Raw genomic sequence first — 15,779 nt, 5'->3', positions numbered from 1 at the left:
ATTCCTTTCCCCAGTTGTCAAACTTTTACAAACAAGTGGAAAACATGATCATGCTGAGAATCAAACTTCCACATGTTCCTCAAGAAGGACATTGCTTTATCTCAAAGGTCTTGATATTTTGCAGACATTTTGTGTGGCCTTTTTGTCACATTACACCACATTAATGAAAATCTAGACATCAATAAAAGGATACATACTCTAAAATGCCTCTATCCACATATTTTATTAAAGGTGTTCAGAAGAAAATGAAGTCTCAAATTATCTTCCTAATACATTTTGGCATGCAATATGAATGATTCAGTGCCTTGGGTAAAACTCTCAAGAGAACATCTAATTTTTGCTTCCATGTCAGAAATCACACCAGGCAAGTGATATTTACAATAGAATTTAATCTTGAACGGTGGACAGGGAGTCATAAAAAGAAACGTTTTGGCCAGTCATCTCATTCCAAGTTCATGGGCAGATCAATTAGTGGCAGTAACTGGGGGAAAAAAACCCAGTAATTAAGCTTTACCTGATTTGTAAGGAGGCCTTTGTGAATGGTATGCGTACAGAAGAAAACAATGAGAGAGTCATCCCACCAATGGCGTAGTAAAAATTGGTGGGGTTTCCTTCTGTCTGCATCCAACAATCATTAGTTTGCATATATTTGTGGTGATACCTTCACATTTACATTTGACAGCTCTTTCCATGTATGTGCTTTTGGTGTGCAACTGTGGTGGTCACCAGGACAGTATGTGCCTGAAAGTTTTGGGGTTTGCTTTCCTTTCCTCATCTCTGTGGCTAAAAGGAAGTTGATTCGCCACTAGGAGTGTCACGAAATCTGTAGTCACTAAAGTAACCTAACACATAATTAATCTCTGAGTCATATCTAAATACATTACAAAGTCTGCAAGAATTCTAGCAGTAATATGTCAGCAAAATTTTGACACAGAGACACTGATTTTTTTAATCTTTTTAGGACTGTGACTGGCAATACGCTGGATTGCATGCAAAGATCTTGGCTCTACAAAAAGAAATACTAAACTGTGATTGTCTGCTCTTCCACTCTCCTGATTTGCGCACAAATTAACAGTCAACTTTTAAAAAATTCTGATCTGCTTCAGTGAGTAATAATATACAGTGCAATTAGACTGCTCATTACTTTCCTGTGGTGTAGGACAGAGTCTGACTCGACAAGGTACAGCATATCAGCTGGAGAGCCTGTTTTGAATTCAGAACTGCCAATAGACATTTTCCTCTCCCAGAAAGAAAACAAACAGGATATTACATCTGTATAATGTGCAAGTAAAGTAATACATTAAATGGAATCATTTAATAAATGTCATATAGGTAGTGTTGAAGCATATACCTCATATCCAAATTTAGATGTTGCATTTTAACCTTCTCAGTCTGTAGGATGAAGAACTTTATGACCTTAATATTTTTTTTAAGCAGAACTTGCAATGAATTTCCAGAATGCTTTGTCTGGGGGAATAGCAAAAGGGGGAACAGCAAAAGGGAATGAAAAGTAATATACACCAAAATTGAGAATGAGGCTACAATGTGCCTACCTAAGTTGCCCTCTTTTAGGTACCCTAAAGGGTACTCTTAGATTGCACCTAAGTTTGCAACTCTAGAGATATTTTACTTGCTTTCTTCACATCAAATTTCTTAAAATTAAAGGATTACAGCTACTACTTTCCATCAATTGCAGATAATCAATATGATATAGGTGTCTTATACTATCTCAGAATAACAAAAGGAAGAAAGTATAAGGGACAGATCAAACATTCCTACAGCACTGGCATCTGATAAAAATAGAAAGGCTATCACAGTGGCATAAAACATAGACCATCAAATGACTAATACACATATGAGAGATTTGAGGTATGTATCTAGATTCCTGCAAGGCAGTCAGTTATGAATGTCAAAGGTTTGTTTTTCTAGTAGGAATGAGGTGATCAGCAGATGAAACCTATGCTCAATGTGTACTTTTCCTGTCAAAGGCAAATAAATCCATGATCTTCAATGTGGTCACATAGTGAAAATGGACATTCTTGTACTAAAAGAAGCAGTTGACCCTCATTGCAAGGACACCAGTGTGACTAAGACAAGGACCCACTACAGCAACTTGTGACTGACAGGGATATAACAGAAGCTGCTAATCAGACCTTGCACCAATATTCCACAAACCCCATCTGCATGGGTCATTAACTCATTTTCTACCAGTTTTTTAGGTGTTTTGCAATTCTGCAGCATGGCAGTGTGACAGGTACCACAGTTAAATTATTGCCCGAGCTACAAGTTTTCATGTTCTCTAGAGCTTTTCTACACATATATTGAAAGAACAATATTCACTGCAAAGTCAGAGAACTGGCATTAGTTCTACACACTACAGCCCACTCAAGACACCTGAGAATCTATACTTTGATTTCTATGATGGCAGAGACAGTGTGATTGTGTGATTTTGCTGGTCTTGACCATCAAATTGCATGATTCAAATTGTCTCTAAGCTTTTTATTCTTTACTATTTAGAAATCAAGTGAAATATTATGTTAAATATTCCTTGCTCCATGAAAAATCACTCAATTTAATGAAACATAGTTTTACAAGACTCTGTCTACAGCTTCAGCCTTACAAACCTTGACCTCATTTAGCAGAAATAGGAGATGATTTCTTTGAAAAAATATTCTTCCAAGCACACTATGATATTTTAAGTCCAACCAAAAGTGGATGCTACAAAAACAGACAAGCACCAGAATCTGTATGCTTGCAGATGGTCTCCCATCTTGGCTTTCAATTGGTAGCTCTATTTGAATGGTGCCTTCCCCTGAACATCTGTTGTCAGCCCAGAACCTAATGAAAAAGTGTCTTAGTGGAGAAACTCCATGAAAATGCTACAGAAGCTCTGTGAAGACCAAGGGTAAGAGTCGTGAAAACATTACTTTTAACAGTATGACAATAAAGGCCATATAAATCATCACACTAGCCCCACCGCTTAGCCCCACTAGCACACCAGAAAGAACCTGCAAAGCCTCAGTGAAACTGTTCCACATCATAACTATGAGTAAGAACTTCCTGGAAAACTCACTTAGTCATTTTGGTATTATGGAGCTTTGACTGTATCAACAAATGCCACCACTATGATCACCCTGCTTGGTCATGGATATGTTCCAGGTTCTGTGTATCCAAGCCAGGTTTCCCCAGTGAGGCAGCAGGAAAAGAGGAGAGGCAAACAGTGCCAAGAACGTTCTGCTCATATGCAAGACCAGCGAACTCCTACATGGGAGAAAACTGACTCTTGGGAGAAACAGGAAAAAGCCCTCTTTGAAGGTATGAGATAAAAGAGTTCAACCAGCAAGGCAGAAGACTCATTGGGCTGATAGACAGTCATGCTTAGATCAAAACTCAATCTGTCTCATTTCAACCTGCTCCTCTCAGCTCAATCTAAAAGTAAAAACCAACAATTTGAGCTCAATTTGGCACTGAATATGAAATATCTGATCAAAAGGCAGAGAGTAACAGGATTATTTATTCCCTAAAACATGGTTGTAACACTAAGCTTCATGAATTTAAGGTTTAAAAAAACCCACAGACAATTGAAAACTGAACCAAATCCTCATATATGCTGTGGTATATAAATACAGTAAAATAACTTTAACCACCTTGTCTTTGATGGCTACAGTAACTGATCAGTATTTGTTGTTACACAATAGATGAAATGGAAATAATTTCTAGTTTTATTTCTGTGAAATAGAGTTAGATTTGGCAGAAATCTTAAGATACTTTCTCAAATCAACTTGTCTCATTTGACCTCTACTGGCATAAAAAAATAATAAGTAACATAAAAATCTTCTATTCAGAGGAAAACATTGACTACAAATATTTTCTCATGCGACTTTAAAGAAGTTGAAATAGCAGCCATTTTTAAAGAGGACTATTTTTTATAGAATTCCATGAAATGTTTTTGAGCTCTGAAAAGCTGGGAAATAAATCTTAATTTATGAAGAATGTCTGAAAATAAATGACTGGTACTTTCAAAAAGCTACTTATAAAGTATGTCGTAGAATAAAATGTGACAGCAAAAGGAAGAGAAAGTATGTGGGCAAAGTGTTTTTCCTCAGGCACAGCACAACATAGTGGCTGCATCCCCTGGGACACAATTCTGCCCTTGAACAGAGGATGGAACTTCTCAACTTCTGCTTTGAGCCTTCATTCGATTCTACCTATACCACTGAACTGCCAGCCACATTTTAGCTATTAATTTACAATAGCAATACTTAAAAAGTTTTACAAAAACCCCATAACAGTAACTTTCATTTTTATACATGATTCTGATTGTTAACATAAAAAAGTAAAAAGAGTAAAAGAGTATCTCAGATTTTTCTGCTATTGTTTATGCACATGGAATTTGTTTCTACTGCACCCATGCTTCTTTTTTTTTTAATGGATTTTCTAATAAATAGAACCAATGGTCTGCACATACCTAGAAACAAGCAGATTTAAAGACTAAAGAGTACTTTTGAGAAGTTTATCTTGAACTTCGTTTCTTTATGTTGAGGTATGCATACAAATGGTACATGATAAGAATTTGATTGTAGGAAATATGTTTATCCAATAAAGAATTGGAAGAGGATTCTATTAATATAAAGTTGAAATAAAACCAAGACTTAATTACTGCATATAAACTAATGAACCCCTGCATTTGCTACTGTAGAGCTACAATTTATTGCTGACATAGGCTAAAAACTATTCAGAGAAATATTTTCTAAACAGTGAACATGGTTTAAACATTTCAGAAAAAGCTTTCAGAATAGCTTTTAAATCAGGAAGAGGCAAAATAACTCAAAAACTTATTTGATGAAATTAAATTAGAAATTATTAATACTTATTATGAATAATAATAAATAATCTGTCTGATGTTAGATGGCCAAAAAGGAAAAATTAACATGCTTACAGCTTGAATTACACAGGTCAGCTTTACAATGCCACAGAATTTAACTGTGACTTCTTGACTTCCACAGTTTGTGATGGATCTTTTATCAGTTTGATGAGGCCACACAGGATTCACTTGGAGGCTTTGACACTGTGAGGAATATGGTGGTGGTACCCTTGCTCTAGGTGCCACCTAAAATGCTTGTGCATGTACTTCACACTCAAGGTTGTAAGAAACTCAGATTTGAAGATAATTTCTCTTCTCTGTGTGCACTCTGTGCAGAAGCTCATCACCAATCACTGTACTGAGATACTCAAAGTGGTAAATAAACATCTTACTGCTGAAGGATGCGTAACTTGATCAGCACATTAGGCATTTATATACTGCATGTTTCACTCTTGGGCACTCACAGGGAATACCAAAGCATCAGACTCTCTTATTTTATACCAGCCTTGTCTGAACTTCACACATTGCTGACATGAAACAATAATAAAGAATTGAATTAAAACTTTTCTTTGTGTAAAGAGAGTGAAGAAGTCAAAATCAAGGAAAATATAGTCAAGAATATTTTCATTTCACTTGAAATTTGCTGTATTAAGGAGCACTCATCAATACAGAAAAATTGAAGTGAGGGAGCAAGTGGAAGAGAAAGCACTAAATGAAAAGAAGGAAGAGGAAGTATGAGCTTAATTCCCTTTTTTTGCATGTCACTATTTCCAGCAATGACCCAATTGATATAACTGCACAGATCTCAATGGAATTGCTCCTGAGTGAGACCAACATGAATATTTTGAAAGCGAACAGAATGAACTTAATTTCCGCTTTTAATATTTGATGGTTTAAAGTAATAGTAAAATGTAATATGCAAGTGTGCAATAAATATGCAAGTATTAAATGCAAGTGTGCAATAAATATTTCCATAGCATTGAAAATACTTCAGAAAAATGATTCTTTAAAAGAGTACCACCATAAGTAGACTACTATATATATCAAACTGGTGATGTATGCAAAATGTCTTGTTAATTCCCTGCTGCTTACTCCTCCCAATTTAATCTAATTTCATTTCAAGGTGAAGGGTAAGTGGTTTCATACCATCTACTTAGTGTACTAAAAAGACATACTCCCTTAAACCTGAATAAAAAGTACACAGCCTTTTCACTTTATTATATCTTAGCTATTCAACTGAAATCTCATCTTTCCTGTCAAAACTTAGTTCATCATATGTTAAATGTCAGCATTATTGTGTAAGTCCAGGAAGAGCCACAGTGGGCTATGCTGTTTGTCCTCATACATAATATGAGTACTATAAAAACCATCCATAACTGCTACTGTAGAGCTGTAATTTATTGCTAATATAAAGTACATCTTGTGGAAAGATAGCAAGTCTGATTTTAAAGCTATGAAGTAATAGAATCTGCCTCATTTCCAAGAAAATTGTTCTGGTAATTGGCCACTGATACATAGCTGCAGCTAAATGTGTCCAGTATCCACTTCCAGCTAATAGCTCTGGAGATTTTTCAGTAAATCTTTTCAGAAGTCTTTAGCAAGAGCCACATTCCCTCCTGCTGCTGTGAGACAAAACTATTTAATGCCCTTATTAATATGTCTTAAACTAAAATGATTGTGTTTCTCAGTCACATCTGAAGGTAGATTTCCTGGCCTTTAGTAACTCCAGAAGCTTCCTTCCATCCAGACTTTGGCTATTTTATACATTTATTAACAGATAGAGTTCTTATCAGGTATACAATGAAGTTTTTAGGCTGTGTCAGTAACTACAGATTTGCTCTTGCGAATTCCTCAGTCTACAAAGAATTTAACTGAAAATGTCCAATAAATATCTCATAGCAGGGCTTGAGTCTTTCCTTGCTTTACCCCACATAGATCCTAGTTTGGACTGCAAACACAATACAGCATATCATACAAGATACTTATTGACAGCTGTCTGCTGTTCATATAACAGATTTTTCATTTGTTTGTTTAAGACTTGGAGTGTTAACAAAAACCAACAATTTTCATGTTCCTGAATTCCTGCTCACAAAGGCAGATTCACAATATACCAGTAATTACATAAAAGCATTTCTCTTGATACTAGTCACGTTAACCTGTGTTTTCACTAATGTAAGTCAGAATCATGCCCAATGTTCAAGTAAAGAATTTTTTCTTTCATATTTTCAGCTACTACTTTTTAGCAATGTTAAATCTGTACTGCAGAAACAAAATGACACTAGCCCCATAAAACAGGCGCTGATCTAAAATTTCATACCTACCCTCTCTCTTTGGAAGTTCACAGTAAAGCCAGACCTGGTGATGGTTATCTACTCTGACAGCCAGGCTGACCCCTGCTGAAACAGCAATGCATGTGAGCACTGGCAAAGAAACAGGACACATCACTTAAGAAAACTGAACTACTGCAACTGTATTATATAGTGTACTTTCAGAGTGTACATTCTAAGGTATTGTATAGAAGATCCAAAGAAGGAATATTGTTAGATAACATGGAGGGTTGCTCTCAGAATTGTATGATTTCTGTAGTACTACTTTTCAGCTTCCGGTTTCAGTAATATCCATTTTGAAACTATTTGAGCATGAATCTTATTTAAAAATAAAATATTTTAGCTTCTTTTAAAAAGCTTCTTTTAGCTTGCAGATGACAGACGCTTAAAGGATATCAGTAAACTAATTGCATTCTTTTTCTGCCAATGATAATATTTATGCATTGATATCCTGAAACTATTTAAAGGACTAGTAGCCAATGAGTATTTAGGGTAGAGTTTGGTTCTGCTTGAGGCTATAAAATCCCTCAGTATTATCTGAATTACTTAAGGTAAAACAGTAGCAGAACAGAAGCCAGTGATGACACCACCTGTGTTGTGGTGGGCAGAATCCAGGGATCTTCAACACTGCACATTCACAGAGAGTTCAGCCATTTGCATTTTGAATTCCTTTGCTTCCATCCTAGAATGCCTGTATGGAGTAAGCTGTGCTTCAGCAATATCGGGATATATATTTCTTTTATCTTCTCTCTTCCTTACATTTTATTTCAGGTTTAAGAAGAAATTTGGTTAAGATGGGAGGAGATGAAGGCCCTTAATTTTATTTCACTATTTTTCCTAAAAATGTTTTGTAGGACAGTGTGAAACAGAAGACAGAACAAAACCTATATATTCCACAAACTCACTGAAATCACACCAAATAAGAACACACATTTAGATCCAACAAACACGCTTAATCTTTACATGAGTGACTGTAGTGGGTTGACCCTGGCTGGATGCCTGACACCCACGAAAGCCTCTCTAACACTCCCCTCTGCAACTGGATCGGGGGGAGAAAATAGAATGAAGGGTTCATGAGTTAGGGACTGGGAGAGATCACTTATCAAATACTCTCATGGGCAAAACAGATTCAAATTGGGGATAATAACTGAATTTATGACAGCAAAATCAGAGCAGGAAAATTAGAAGTAAAATAAGACCTTCACAACACCTTTCCCCCATCCTCTCTGCTTCCCAGCTCTACCTCCTCCCTCAGTGGTGCACCGAGACAGGGAATGGGTGTTATGGTCAGTTCATCACACGTTGTTCCTGATGCTGTTTAGGGAGATGAGTCCTTCCCCTGCTTGTGTGTAGAATCCCTCCCACAGGAGACAGTTCCCCATGAACTTCTCCAACATGAGCCCATCCCATGGGAAGCAGTTCTTCACAAACTGCTGCCACATGGGTCACTCTTCCACAGGGTGCAGTTCTGCCGTTCCTCAGGCACAGACTGTTCCAGTGTGGGTACTGGGTCACAAATCCTGCCAAGAAACGTGCTTTAGCATGAGCTCCTCTCTCCATAGCTCTGCAGGCCCCTGCCAGGACTGCTCCAGCATGGGCCTCCCATGAGTTTAGAGCTTCCTCTCAGGCATCCACCTGCTCTGGTGTGAGTCTCCTTCACAGGCTGCAAGTGGATTTCAGCATCCCTGTGGACCTCCATGGCTTGCAGGGGCACAGCTGCTTCACCATGGTCTGCATCATGGTCTGCAGGGGAATCTCTGCTCCAGCTCTTCCTTCCCCCTCCTTCCCCCTCCTTCTCCCTCCTTCTCCCTCCTTCTCCCTCCTTCCTCCTCCTTCTCCACTGATTTTGGTGTCTGCAAAGTTGTTCCTCTCACATATTCTCACCCTGATCTTCTCTAGCTGCAATCACATCCATGCAACAATTTCTTTTTCTTCTTCTTAAATATGTTATCACAGAGGTGTTGCCACCATTTCTGATTGGCCCAGCCTTGGCCAGCAGCACATCCATCTTTGGAACTGCCAGGCATTGGCTCTGCTGCACATGGAGGAAGCTTCTGGCAGCTTCTCACAGAAGCCACCTGTGTAGCCCTCCTGCTACCAAAATCTGGCCATGCAAACCCAACACATTCCACCCCTCACCTCTGCAAATCATATATTTAAGAATTATCACTAAAATCCACATTCATCACACAACCTGCACTTGCATCAACAAAACCAGCCAAAATAAATAAAACAAAATTACCCCCACAAAAACCAAAATAACATCCTCACAATACAGAAAAAAATTGGACAATTTGCACAAAATTCACTCCTTTTCCCTTCACCACAATTACGACAAAAATTGCCCATGATCAATCCACTCTTTGACATTGTTCAGTACTATTTTTGCCCATTACTTCTCCCAATTACTATCTTTATCTCATATTTTGGCACCAACAACACTGTAGTGGCTTGACTCTGGCTGGATGCCACACACCCACCAAAGCCTCTCTATTACTCCCCTTTGCAGCTGGACCGGGGAGAGAAAATGTAACGGTATTATCAACACATTTCTAGGCACCAGTGCAAAGCAAAGCACTGCGAGGGCTGCTTTGGGAAAATGAACTTCATTTCAGCCAGACCCAATACAGTGAATCTGTCAAAATTTAAAAAAGGGATGATCCTACTATTTTAATTTTTTTTCATTATTAGGATAAGTACTTTACTGACGATAAAGCTATGTTTAAAAGAGCCTTGCATACTTTAAAAAAGTAATTCCTCTCTTTTCCTAAATGCAAAGAGACTTGCAGGTCAAGTGCATACGTAGAGAAAGTTCAGAATAAAACTCTGGAAGCAGCATGTGCTTCCAGAGGTCTGTGATCTCTTCTACCTTAAGTTAATAGAAAAAGACCTGCCAGGCCTGCTAAGTCTGTTAACATTGCTTTAGTTCCATAAGACCTTGATTTAAAAGGAAGTTTTTATGGTTTTTATAGAGCAGTTAAGAGTATGAGCTCAGACAGTTACAGTGCATCTTTGAAGTCTACAGAAGAGTTGGTATAGAGCAACAGTAATGATCTGTTAAGCATTATTTGCCAGGTTTCCTCAGTAATAAGGTTTATAAAATTCCCCATCTGTGCACTCATGTCCATTCTTCCACCCACTGCCCTACCCCCTGCCCTGCCTCCCTCCTTCAAATTTAAACTGGCAGGGGTTGAAATACAAGATTTATACGACCCCTGGAAGTTTTGGAAAGAGAGGCAAATTTCACCTACTTCCTGACAGTGGGAAAAAACATATAAGAAGCTGAATCTTCTTTAGAAATGAAGGAACATTATTTTCAGACCTTTTCTGGCTCCAGTGGCCACAGAGTACCACTGGTACCATGGACACAATTCAGAGACAGGACCTTGTCAGGATGCAGTGTTGGAAATGGTGGCATCTGAAGATAAGGAGTAAATGCAAAAGACACAGAGGGCGTCATGCATCCTCCAAGCTCTTCTTTTTCTTTCAGTATCAACTGACCTCCCAGGTATGCTGCTTGGGAACCTGGGAAGCCACAGAGCTCAATGGATTGATCCTGTCTCAGGTTTCTTGCAATCAGCCCTCAAGGTCTGCCTGATGAGGAACTGCTGTCAGGCTCAGATGTGGACATCTAATTTGTCTTCTGTGGTCCTGCAGTTTGAATCCTCTGAGCTGACTGAGCACCTCCTATTGTACTACTCACTCTTCCAGCAGACCTGGAAAACTTCCTCCATGTGCTCAGGTTGATTTCACCTCTGGTAATTCTCACCTTACTGGGAAGCCTGAAAAAGAACATTTTTTCCCCTTTAGTTTTGGAGTGTGTGTGGTTATTTGGACTGTATATGCAGCTATATTTTCTGCCATTTTCTCATGGAATTTTGAACTCAAATCTGATTGAGGCAACCATAGTAGCTGTAGAAATGATTACATTCTTACAGCTCTCATAAAAAAATAGGAACTCACACCAGGGGTGAACATCCATAAGTTCAATTCTCATAACTTTTTATTCCTATGTCTGATTACTGCAGTTGAAGGAAACAGCCTGTCTGCTGTTGCCAGAAAAAGGATATGGGAAAAGACTGAAGATCCATATGGAGTACCAAAACCATGAGTCAATTAACTATTCAAACAGTTGTCATACACAAAGCTATAAAAAGTCACATTTCCCAGTCAAGCCATCCAAAGTGACCTTGACAGGCTTGAGATGTGGGTCCATGTGGACCTAATGAAGTTCAACGAGGCTCAGTGCCAGATCCTGCACATATATCAGGGCATTTCCAAGAACAAATAGAGGCTGGGTGAAGAATTGATTGTGAGCAGCCCTGAAGAGAACTTGGAAGTGTTGGTTGATGAGAAGCTCAACATGACTCAGCAATGTGCATTTGCAGACCAGGAGGCCAACTCACATCCTGGGCTGCATTGAAAGCAATGTGGGCAGCAGGGTGAGGGAGATGATTCTCCCCCTCTGCTCTGCTCTGGTGAGACCCCACATGGAGTGCTGCAGCCAGCTCTGGGGATGCTAACATAAGAAGGACATGGAGCTGTTGGAGTGAGGCCAAAGGAGGGCAACATAGATGGTCAGAGGGCTGAAACACCTCTCTATGGAGACATGCTGAGAGTTGGGGTTGTTCAGCTTGCAGAAGACTCATAGTATCTAAAATAGGCTTACTAGGAAGCTGAAGGGTGACTTTTTACAAAGGCATGGAGTGATAGAAAAAGGGTGAAAATTCAAAGAGGGTAGGTTTAGATTAGATATTAGGAAGACATTCTTTACTGTGAGGCTGGGGAAGCACTGGAACAGGTTATCCAGAGAAGTTGTGGATGCCTCATCCCTGGAGGTGTTTGAGGCCAGGCTGGATGGAGCTCTGAGCAACCTGGTCTAGTGGAAGGTGTCCCTGACTGTGGCAGAGGGTTGGAGCTAAAGGATTTTTAAGATCTCTCTCAACTGAAACCATTCTATGATTCTATGAATTAGTACAAATGTAAAAAGTATTATATATAACTTCATTAATGTTCTTGGGTTTTTTTTTAATAGACAAAAGCTCAAGAAACTAGAATGTGTTGTAGTAGGAAGTTTTTTTCTACAGAATTCCACAGTAAAGCTTTTTTAATGGATTTTCTAAATCCAAAACCATACTAATAAAAACACTTCTATTAACATTCCTATTAATCTTCTACTAAAAAAGTGTATTATTATAGCAAGTCTGGGCATCCCACAGTCATGCAAAAAATCTTTATACTTTCAATTCCGGTTCACCTCTATTCTTATAAGTAGCTAAACCAATCTCTGACATCTGGAAAAGCAAGCTGTCAAAATTTATCCGTTCTTATTTAACACATTCTAAACCTTATCTGAAGGTTGTAATATTGTCTTTTTCTGCTCAAACTGGAGTGATTCTGCTCTGGGTGATGCCTGTGTTCCTCAGAACAACCCTTGACCTCCTCCTGGAAGTTATGACAACTGGAAGTGTCATAACTCCTGGAAATTATGACATCCTCTTCTCAAAGTGACAGCTTTGCTGTAGCATCCTGCTCTGGTTAGTTTGGTGGGGTTGTACTCACTCTTAACAGGCAAATTGTGGAAATCTTAGACAAGATAGTCACAGGCTTCTGCCTACTCCTTCTCACATGGCAAATAAAGCTGTTGTTACCAGACTTTGTGGTTGCCACTCTCCCACAGCCTGAAGTCCCCAGCAATTGTTCATGTTGTTTTTCCTCAGCATTAGTTGTGATTAGAAAAGAGGTTGAGAGCAAGACTGCAAAGACAGAAGTTTTCTTTAAAGTGCACTGAATAACAAAGTTACGTTTATTTTCCTAAGCTGGCAATTTTCATGCCATTGGTCATCAATAGTACAGCTAAAAGCAAGATGTCATGAATGAAATTTATGTGGAATACAATCACTCTGCAGGATTTTTCAGCAATGAACTTAACATAAGGCTCCTGTTTCAAATCTCTTCTAATGACCAACTAGATGCCCTTTGTGAAGCTAGAATAATTGGCAAATGGTTTTCAATCTGTCAGTAACTGGATATTTTTTGTTGAACAACTAATGATAGGACTTCTTTTCAAGCTGGTTACATTCCTAAATGAACTCTATAGGCAGTATTTTTTCCCCCCTTTTTTAATGACACAAGGGATATTATTCTTCCCTTTGCTTCTAAGGATAACATCAGCACACAGATAATTTTCTCTGGCTTTAAGATGATTTGCACTCAGAAGCACACTCTCAAGGACACATAAGTAGCACCATGTTTATAAAGAGTAATGTTCTGGTTGAAAGCGAAGATGTAACCAAGTATGATAAGGAACAAGAAGAGGAGTGAGAGGAATATGAAATGTTCCATGGCTAACAGAGTTTGGCTGCTTTAGAGACAAAGAAGGCAATCACAAGCAAAGAAGCTGGCTGCTGGTATTAAACTACTGGCCGAGAAAACCTTTCCTGGTTCGTTTCAGCTTGTGGTACATATTTCCTAACTTCTTGGACTTCAGGGTCTGTAATGCCATTCTCCTTGAAGCATGAAGAAACAGAATGTACACAGCTTCCCAGAACATCATATGATACTGAAGAGAAGAAGCGAAACAGGAATGCCTCAGTGACGCCCACAGGAACAGTCACCATTGCCAAATTGTCAGCATGCCTCTGCAATGCCAGACCACAGCGAGCATATGGATAGTTTAGGCTTCCTGCCATTAGACTGGATTAGTGAAGCACATGGTTCATGCATATCTAGTCTAGCTGTGTGTCAGTGGAAAAAAAATTTCCACTACACATGGCCTACCAGACCTAAGTAACAAGGGCTAGCTGGTTCTCGGGCAACTTCCATGGAAAAAGCCTGCTGCGTTCATCAGGTTCTGTGGTACCTCCCTGGAGAAACCCTGCATGTGATCTGCGATTACACCCCTGAGCCCATGAACTGAGGTGTGAAACAAGAATACCCTTCCCTTCTGTCGAGCAAACATGACTGACAGCTCTGCAAAATCCCTCCAGCAGATGACACTACCAGGGATTTTCATTCTGTTACAACTCACGCAGGCTGCACGGCAGTGATTTGTGCAAAGCCTGCTCTCCACAGCTTCTCCAGGCAAGAAAGCTCTAGTGAAAGACATGCCCAGTGAAAGATACCCCCAGAACCTCCAGTGAAAAAATGTTCAGTATTATTTGAAAGAGAAAACTTCAAGTCTGGTGGAACTGGATATTTCAAATTTTGTTTTCTTTAGAAAAACATTAAACCCAAGCGACAAAAAATCCACTGTGTGAATAACACAGTGAATTACCAAACTTCGGTCTCTAGAAGAAGATTTTGGTACAGTTGGCAGGGCTGTCATCTCTGCTCCAAAATGACCAAGTAATTTACTACAATTTCATGTATTTTCCTTATGTAAGATTATTCCATCAAAAATTTAGTGTTGAAATTTGCAGTACACGGACAAAATAAAGAAAATCAGAATATACTACACTGTATTGGAGTTGACTGAGTAGCTAACTTTCATCAGTCCTGAATGAGCTAAAAATATGGTTATATAAAATATTCTTCCTTTTGAAGCAGACAGGATTATTTATATCCCTGTTCATAACTCATATTACAAATCTGAGATCTAGGAAGGTTCCAACTAATATGCTACAGAGATAACATAATATACCTGTACATTTGTTTCACTTCAGACAAGAAGCAAAATATAAAATTTCACAACAGTTAAATAGCAAGTTAAATACTAGTTAATGTATACATTTATAATTCTGCAGACACACACGGTTAATTATACTAATTTGCATAATCCTATGCAAATTCATCTATTTGCAAATAAAAAATTATAATACTAAATATTTGTGAAATAGAGGACAAAACATTCATGCCAAACACACAGTTGAATTCAGTGCTTAAAGCATCTTTTGCATGTTTGCCTTCCATTTTTTGGCCTATTAATTGAATTTTCTTTTGTACTGGCAGCATACAGGAATGATTTGATCAAGAACTCTTTAAATATTAAAAATGAGCAAGAGCAGCCTCAGAGGAAGGAATCTTTTTGGTTGTAATGTAAATGCAAACACATGCAATGTTTATTTCTGGCATAATACCATTGTGGCCTCTCTTATAGGCCAAAACCATTATTACCCAACATAGTATAATTAGATGTCTTTTCAATTAATACAGAGAAATTTCTTTTTAAAGCTAGTTAATCTTCATGTCAGGTATTAACATATATTTTTCTTAGTACTTGAATATATTGTAAAACTGAAAATAAACATTACCTATGTAACATTTCAGTAAAAGAGTATTTCTAATTATCTCCCTTATAAACTCTCAGGCCAGAGTTAAAAAAAGAAACTACATATAACTATGTAGGCTTGCTCTTCAGTGAAAAAATGCCATGTACAGCATCTTGCAAAACTGATCACATTCTTCGCTAAAATTATCATTCAGTGCTGACAACTACTAGTAATTTTATATAATAAAACCTATTCCAAGTAAAATATCTTTAAAATATACTCTGGAAACTTTCTCTTTTTTATCTACAAATAAGAAAACACACATTTGTGATTGAATATATCAATTATAGGAATCTAACAGTTCTGGCAATCATTCAC

At 38.2% G+C, this 15,779-nt stretch overlaps 1 protein-coding gene across 12 annotated transcripts in view; it reads right to left on the bottom strand.

Annotated features, from left to right (window-relative positions):
• The window catches only part of DLGAP1 (DLG associated protein 1), a 405,566-nt gene that overhangs the window by 143,827 nt on the left and 245,960 nt on the right, over positions 1 to 15,779 (bottom strand). Inside the window, exon 5 of one of the 12 annotated variants that reach the window (XM_085052618.1) lies at positions 10,895 to 10,973. The exons of the other annotated variants lie outside the window; for them this stretch is intronic. The gene's annotated coding sequence lies outside the window, so the exon portion shown is untranslated. The remainder of the gene's footprint in view (positions 1 to 10,894; positions 10,974 to 15,779) is intronic. 12 annotated transcript variants of the gene reach the window in all.

The sequence above is a fragment of the Lichenostomus cassidix genome, chromosome 2 (genome assembly GCF_008360975.1).
Source record: "Lichenostomus cassidix isolate B80296 chromosome 2, HeHo_3.0, whole genome shotgun sequence".
Lineage (NCBI taxonomy): Eukaryota > Metazoa > Chordata > Aves > Passeriformes > Meliphagidae > Lichenostomus > Lichenostomus cassidix.
This window is presented reverse-complemented; position numbering and strand designations above follow the sequence as displayed.